We start from the raw sequence: 8,804 nt of genomic DNA on the forward strand, positions 1-8,804 counted from the left end.
ACAGCTCATTATTTTTTACTTTAAATGACCCAGAGGTGTTGTTTTCTTTTTATGAGCCTAGAATTAACAAATCCAAGTCATCAAGAAGAAAAATTCAAGGGTTTAGGTCATTTGTGTTTCCCATATTCTCTGTCTTCTAAAAGTAAATTCGTTGAATTGTTGGCTTATTTATTGGAACATATTTTCTGAAGGGGATAGAAGGGAAGATGGAAACATGAAGAATGGAAATTTTGCAATGGGTTAAGCTTTTTTCAGACCCTCTCTTCTTCTGGCAGAACAGAAACTCAATTCCATTTGCTCAATGTGTTTTTCTCTAAACATCTGGAAAATCTTCAGGGATCCTGGCTGCTGAAGCCAGTGGGTAACATTTAAAATGAGAGTAGGCATGATGGGAGAGAGTCATTTTTCAACTTCTGCAGTTCTTTATGGAAGTTGCAAAGAACAAGACCTTTGGGATCTTGTTAGAGATGATAATGACAATTTTGTTTCCCCAAGTCCACAGGGATCCAGCTCTTGGAAAAGTGAAACTTGTTAGTACAGTTTTTCCTAATGCGTGCAACTATTAAAAAGTTTCAGAAGAGTTTCATAATAATTCACAAAGTGAAGTTGTCTCCAGGGTTATCTTACTCCAGGGCTATCTTAGGAGATGCAGGCAATTAGGTTAGAGTTAGAACGTGTCATGTTCTTCTCTTCACAATTGCCTCTCTGCTGCTTAGCCGCCCTGGAGACTTGAGATTAGTTACACCACTAAACCTCAAACTTTATCATTGTATCTGGAATAAGCAGTCCCTCTCTTGCAGAAGGGATTTCATTGGTCAGGGACTTACTGTAAGTACCTAGAGAATTATTCTCATAGTAAGCCTACTTCGTCTATATTTCCCTTCAGAAATAATTCCCTTAAAAAATTTAATGTAATGTTACCCTGTGAATGCAATAATTATTCATCAATCACATTTTCAACGAAAAATATTTAGTCAATACATATTATTTATCTACCCTTAAAGACATCACAATCCAAAAGAAAGTAAGAACTAGGTTGTTAGAACATTGTGTCAAAAATAGCCTGTTTACAGTAGACAAAAAGATAAACATTGAGTTACTTATGCTATAGTGTTTGTTAACTGCTTATTATTTTTCTACTTTGATATTTCACACTCTATTAAGATAGTGTTTATTGATGAATTTCTAATCTTTACCAAAATGTTAACACAAGCAATTTCTCTAAAAATTGTTGATTCTATTATTACAAAAAGAGATTTTAAAGGTGATAGTACACATAAATGAGATTTGTTTAATTTTATTTTGAAAAAAGCTTGAATGATTTCTAAATATAGCAGATACTGTAGTGAAATGCTGTCCTCCGAGCTAACTCTCCTGATGAAGTAGATTCTAAGGCAAATATAACAGCACCAGCTTGGCATTGGCACATCATGGTAGTGATCTGTATTTTATTTCTTATTCATGCATTTAAATTTCCCACAAACAAACATTTTTCAGCTACTATTATGTAACTGTAGCTTCACAAACTAACAAATATGTATAGGTGTTATATAACAAAACAGAAGACTCACCTTTACTAATGTTTCATGTCCACAGAAAAAGATAAAACCAAGGAATGTAAGGAACGTACATAAGGTTTGGTGTGGTGGCATGCATCTATGATCCTAGCTCTTGGAAGGCAAAGCCAAGAGAATTAGGATTTCAAGGCTAGCCTTGGCTACATAGTGAATTTGAGGCCACTATGAACTATATAAGACCACGAGTAATGTTTAGCTTTGGTTTTCAACTTGATAGGATCTAGATACTTAAAAGACAAGCCCTTGGGCACACCTGTGAGGAATTATTTAGAGTAAGCTAAGTAAGGCAAGAAGACCCACTTAAATGTAGATGGGACCAATCCTGTATATTGAGATCCTGGACTGTATGAAAAGGAATAAAGAAGTCAAGTAGAGACATTCATTGCTAACTGCTTCTTAATCATGGACTCAGTCAGACCAGTTCCTGCTACCATGACTTCCCCCACCACTGTGGTGGGAAATAAACCTTTTCTTCCCTGAGTTTCTTTTGCCAGGTTATTTATCACAGCAACAGGAAAAGTAACTAATATACCCTTTGCCAAGAAAGGAAAAGTAAGAAGAAAGAAAAAATGTGACTAACAATCTCAGAATAGATAAAATTTTGAACACACTTAGAAGAGTATAAACATCAGACTTGATTAGGCTACTACCATCAGTCCATATAAAGGAATACACTATAGTACATAAATTGAATCATGATAGATGACTGTCACATAGCAATTAGTGGAAAGTGAGGAAAGTTTTGTATTGGTAGCATGGGCCCTTGCAATGGATCGGCAGGAGATTGAGGGTGAGGTGAGGTATTGCTGCTGATGGCCAACCTGGAGGATACCACAAGAAACTGGTGTTATAGTATGAGCTTTTCAGCAACTAAGGGTTCTCATGAAAGGGCAGCAAGGTGAGTAGCCAGCCAAGCGACATTACTTGCAGTAACAGGTGAGAGACAGAGGTGAACATTAAAAATTCAAGAAACACAGATATTGAGGAAGAAAGTGTCATGCAATGATGTATTCAATGCCAACAATGTGAAAGGATTCTGACTTGTAACTGATACCTGTGTTACTAAGCCTGGCCTGTTTACAGAGATGCACACAATATTCAATCACATTGAATTGACAAAAGAGAAAGGGATTTGTTTGTTCATGCTATAACCGAGTGAGGAGATAAGACAAAGTTTCAAACAGCCCCTTTGAAGAGTTTAGGGATGTTTATGGGTTAAAGAAGTGGATAACCACCCACTGTGATTGGTATATAAAATAAACAAATAGTTAAAAATAAAAAAGAAGTTGATGACCTGAGGCCCAAGGATATGATTATGGAAAGGTGAAGTAATTCAGTGGTCCATGCATACACAATCCAATCTCATGAATCTTTATCAGTTATATGTTGAGAAGATGATGGGCTTGGTATGTACCCAGGACAGTTTTGGCATTTTGGCTTCAATTGGTCACCTACTAGATACCTATTTTTTCTTGTTAATCAGGGTCAATTTCTGTTGGCAGTACAAAATAGTACATGCCTGCTGCTCTGTAACAAATCTCCCTAAATTTTAGCAGCTTAAAAAAACTGGATATGTTATTTCATAGTTTCTTTTAGATGAGGCATCTGGGCACTGACCAACAGTGCTCCTTTGACTCAGAGTCTCTTACAAGGCTGCAGTCAAGGTATTTTTTGTCTTAACATTAACTGAGTTACCAAGCCCATTGGTAGGCCCCAGAAGATTAGCTGCAAGCACATTCATCAGAGCATATTTCCAGAGCTCTATGGCAGAGCACCTGGCTTCCTCCATAGTGGTTGGTGCATGAGAGAGCATTTGAGAAGAAAGTCAGTCTATTTAGAAGACAACATCTCTAAAGAGATTCACACCACTTCTGCTCTATTCTATGTAATAGGAACAAGTCAATAAATTGACCTCATATTCAAAGCAATATTACACAGGGCATGAAAACCAAGAAATATGGGTCATATGTGCCATATCAAAGAATGTCTGTCATATCCAGTGACTCCTCATCTGCTGATTTTGGTCACAAGAAGTCCCCAAAGTCTGGCAGCAGTCACAGTTTGTATTTTCATTAAGACACCAGACTGATAGTTGGGATACCAGCATGGGACTGACCCAGACCCCAGGAACATGGGTTTCAGTGAGGAAACCTCGAAAATCTACGGGATCTCCTGTAGTAGTTCAGTACTTATCCCTACCATAGGTGTGGACTTTGGGAGCCCATTCCACATAGAGGGATACTCCCTGAGCCAAGACACACAGGGGTAGGCCTAGGCCCTATCCTAAAGGATACGCTAGACTCTGATGACACCCTATGGAAGGCCTCACCATCCAGGGGGAGCAGAAAGGATATGTGACAGGTAGGGTTTTAATTGGTAGAGGTGGTAGGGGAGGACGGGAGGAGGAAGGGAGCTTGGAATGTCATGCAAAACAATCTTGTTTCTAATTCAAAATTTAAAAATATGAAAAAATACAAAAGAAAATCCAAAAGAATTAAACAAAAATTCAAAAAAAGACACCTTTTTGTTTCTCATAGAAGTAGAGTGCCATTTTAGAACCTCAAAACCTTCAAGGACCAAAGTTACAAATATCCCTCTGTGAATTTTTGAGAATAAGTGGGGCAACATCTTTTCCTATCTGGGTTCCTAGACCTACCCATCTACCATTCCCATTAGAAACCCAGCACAGTAGAGGAATTTCTAGTTTAATAACAAGAGACTGAATATAAACTTATAATGACAAAATTTTATAAGGAACAGTCTCAACCATCCTGAGAAGTCAAACTACAGCCTTGGTAGCAATACTCTCAAAGTAGTAAACATTTGGTTAAAAATCTTTACATTCTTCTTCCAAATCATGACTGAACAGGAAATAACAAATATATTCCCACGACAATAAAAAATTGTCTTTTGCTTTCTTTAGCCTTCTGACAGTTTCTTCATTTTAGGAACTTCCCTGAAAGTCAACTCCCTTGTCAATGCAAGTTCTGTAGAGTAATTCTGCATACCCTCATGTTGGTGGTATAAATAAATGTCTGCTCTTCCTATTGCTATAATATAGTAATTGAGGGTAGGCACTTTATAAAGTATTTTCTTTAGCACAGAGTTTCAGTTTGGCAGCCCATCTGTTTTGACTGTGATGAGGTTTCAGTCTTTTGTGTCACAAAGTTGAAGGAGGCACAGTGGCAAGAAGAGGTGCCAGAATGATAAATGGTGAATTAGAAGGCAAGAAGGATTTGGAGTCCAGGGTTGCTCTTTTTATAATAAGTTGATTCTGTGGGAACTTCTTGGGGAAGTACTCCACTCCTGTGATCTAATTTGCATAACCAGCCAACTTTATGATTATACTGCTTTTACATCACTACTGGGGACCAAGCTTCCACTGTACAATCAACCATAGTGCAAAATGGCTAGGAGTCTTCTTTTATGCTTACAGCGAATAGTCTATACCCTGAAGCATATATTCTTTGTTTGAAATGTTGCTTCTAGATGGTTGCTGCTGAGCCTAGGGAAGGGTATCCAAACATTCTGTGACCAGTTGCTTCTGTATGATATTGCATCTATCATGGCCAATGGATCCCTTGGATTTGAGTCCACTCTCTTACCGATTTCCTTCGAAATGGGTTGCCTGGTTAGGTACAAGGGCACATGGGATTCTATACTGCCCAACCAAAGCTTTGCACATGATCTCATTGCCTACACAAGTTTTAAACAAGAAAGATACATACCTGAAGATTCTATTCCTTTTAAGGATACATTACTAGCACTTTCAGGGTAGGTAAGGTCAGAGGAAGCACATTCATTACTATATTTCAAGGTGGCCTTGGGGAATAATATTATACCAGGGTCTTATCAACTGGCTGTTGGCAGTCAAAACCAGTGATGGCATCAGGCTTGGCTAGTGGTTCTGTGGTGTATCACTGCAGCCTCTTCATTTGTGCCTTCATTCTACTAATTCCAGGGAGCCAATAATTAAGACCAGCTAATGTCAACTTATTTGCTTCATTGATTGGAGTTTCATGCACAGTGGATAGTGCTGGTGAGAACTAAAATATAAAATCATAATATCTGATGCCTACTCCCATGTTTACAGACACTTGATTGCTTAATTTTTATTTACATTTTTTCTTTGTTTTTGAGAGAGGGTGTGTTATCCCAAACTGGTTTCAAATTCACAGCCTGAGTGCTTCAACTGAGATTATAACCATATATCTATTGTGCCATGCGTGGCTTGGTTAGTTTTTTTGTCAGCTTGACACAGTCGAGAGTCATTTGGGAAGAGATAACTCCAAGTGAGAAAATGCCTGTCACAGATTGGCCTATAGGTGAGCATGTGGGGAACATTCTTGATTAATGATTGCTATGAGTAAGCCCAACCCACTGAGGATTGTGATACCTATTAGTCCGTGGTCTTTATACAAGAAAACAGGCTGAGCAAATCACGGGGAGCAAGCCAGTAAGCAGCATTCCTTCGTAGCTTCTACTTCAAATTCTGTTTCCAGGTTTCTGTCTTCAGTACCTATTCTGAATCCCTTCATGCTAGACTACAACTGCAGACTGAAATAAGCCCTTTCCTCCCACAAGTTGCTTTTGGTCATGATAGAACCAGAAAAGAAACTCCCCACAATACATATTCAAAATACTAAATGTGAAGAACAAACAAGGTATATTGAAAGCTATATAGGAAAATGGCTAAGTTGCAGATAAAGTCAGGACCATTTGAATAACACCTGACTTTTCAGTGGAGACTGAAAGCTGGAAAGGTCAGGATGGATATTGTATAAGTTCTATGAGATCACAGATGGCAGCCCAGACTACTAGGGCCAGCAAAACCGCCAATCACAAACAATGGAGAAAGAAAAGCATTTCGTAATAACCAAATTTACACAAATTTTGTTCACCAATGCAGCTCCACAGAAGGAATTAGAAGGAATACCTCAGTCTGAAGAGAAAGTTAACTACACCTAATAAGACACAAGGAAGAAATAATCCTAGAACAATTAATCAAAAGGGGGGAAAACATACCACGACAATAAAATAATGAAGAATAATAAACAATTTTCATTAGCAATTCTCAGTATTAATGGTCTCAGTTCCCCAGAAAAAGACATAGATTAACAGGTTGAATTTCAAAACATTATCCATATTTCTGCTGCATGCAAAAAACACTTTACCACCAAAGACAGATATGAGTGAGATATTTGTTCACTCTGTTTCATTATTTTATTCTGCTTGGTTTAATAAAGAGCCAAATAATCAATAGGTAGGCAGGAGAAGTTAGGTGGGACTTCTGGGGAGAAAGGGCAACTCAGGGTTAGAATCTAGATGCACAGGAAATGCTAGAAAGACATGAAGGGAATTGGGCATACAGAACGGAGGAGACATAAAAAGCCATGTGGCAGAATATATATTAATAGAAGCAGGTTAATTTAAGCTATGGGAGTTAGTTTGAAACAAGCCTAAGCTAAAGGCCAAGCTTTCATAATTAATAAAAGTCTGTATCATTATTTATGGGCTGTTGTTCCAAAAGATAGTTTGCATCCTTTGGGTATATGCCTAAGAGTGGAATTGCTGGGTAGATCGAGGTAAATCAATATCCATTTTCATGAGAAACCACCATATTGATTTTCAAAGTGCTTGTACAAGCTTGCATTCCCACCAGCAATGGAGGAGTGTTCCCCTTTCTCCACATCCTCTCCAGCATAAGCTGTCTTTGATGTTTTTGATTTTAGCCATTCTGATAGGTATAAGATGGTATCTCTAATTGGTTTTGATTTGCATTTCCCTGATGGCTAAGGATGTTGAGCAATTCCTTAAGTGCCTTTCAGCCTTCTGATATTCCTCTGTTGAGAATTCTCTATTTAGATCTGTACCCCATTTTTAAGTGGATTACTTGGTGTTTTGAGGACTAGTTTCTTGATTTCTTTGTATATTTTGGAGATCAGCCCTCTGTCAGATGTGGGGTTGGTGAAGAACTTTTCTCATTCTGTAGCCTGTTGTTTTTTTCTTGTTGACTATGTCCTTTGCCTTACAGAAGCTTTTCAGTTTCAGGAGGTCCCATTTATTAATCGTTGATCTCAGTGTCTGTGCTACTGGTGTTATGTTCAGGAAGTGGTCTCCTGTACCAATTAATTCAAGGGTATTTCCCACTTTATCTTCTAATAGGTTCAGTGTGGCTGGGTTTATGTTGAGGTCTTTGATCCATTTGGACTTAAGTTTTGTACATGGAGATAGATATGGATCTGCAGTCTTCTACATGTCAGCATCCAGTTATGCCAGCACCATTTGTTGACTGATTTCTTTTTTCCATTGTATAATTTTAGCTGCTTTGAAAAACATCAGGTGTTCATAGGTGTGTGGATTAATAACAAGGTCTTCGATTGGATTCCATTGGTCCACCTGTCTGTTTTTAGAAGGGGAGGGAGGAGGAGAACATCAGGGATGAGGAAGGTCGAGTTGGAGGAAGGACAGAGAGGAAGAGCAAAGAAAGAGAAACTTTGTTAGAGAGAATCATTATGGCACTAGGAAATTCCCAGGAAACCACAAGGATGATCCCAACTAAGAATCTAAGCAATAGTGGAAAAGCTACCTTAAATACCCTTTCCATATAATGAGATTGATGACTACCTTAAATGCCATCACAGAGCCTTTATCCCAGTAGCTGATGGAAGTAGAAGCAGACATTTACAGATAGCCACTGAGCTTAACTCCTGGAACCCAGTTGTAGAGAGGGAGGAATGATGAGCAAAGGGGTCAAGACCATGTTGGGGAAACCCACAGAAACAACTGACCTGATCAAGTGGGAGTTCACAGACTCCAGACTGACAGCTGGGGGAACCTGCATAAGATCGAATTAGGACCCCAGAACATGAGTGTCAGTTGGAGGGCTTGGGCAGTCTATGGAGCCTCTGGCAGTGTAACCAGTATTTATCCCTGGTGCATGAACTGGCTTTTTGGAGCACATTCCCTAAGAAGGGATACCCTTTTAGCCTAGATACAGTGGAAAGGGCCTCAGTTCTGTCCCAAATGATGTGACAGACTATGATGATCTCCCATGGGAGGCCTCACCCTTTCTGAGGAGTGGATGGGGAGATGGTGGGGGGAGTGGGAGGATGAGAGGGAGGGATCTAGGATTGGTATGTAAAATAAGATTGTTTTTAATTTAAATAAAATTAATTTAAAAAAGGAAAAAATTAAAAAAGGATAGTTTGATGAGAAAGACCTACA

This window comes from Cricetulus griseus, chromosome 3 (genome assembly GCF_003668045.3).
Source record: "Cricetulus griseus strain 17A/GY chromosome 3, alternate assembly CriGri-PICRH-1.0, whole genome shotgun sequence".
Classification (NCBI taxonomy): Eukaryota; Metazoa; Chordata; class Mammalia; order Rodentia; family Cricetidae; genus Cricetulus; species Cricetulus griseus.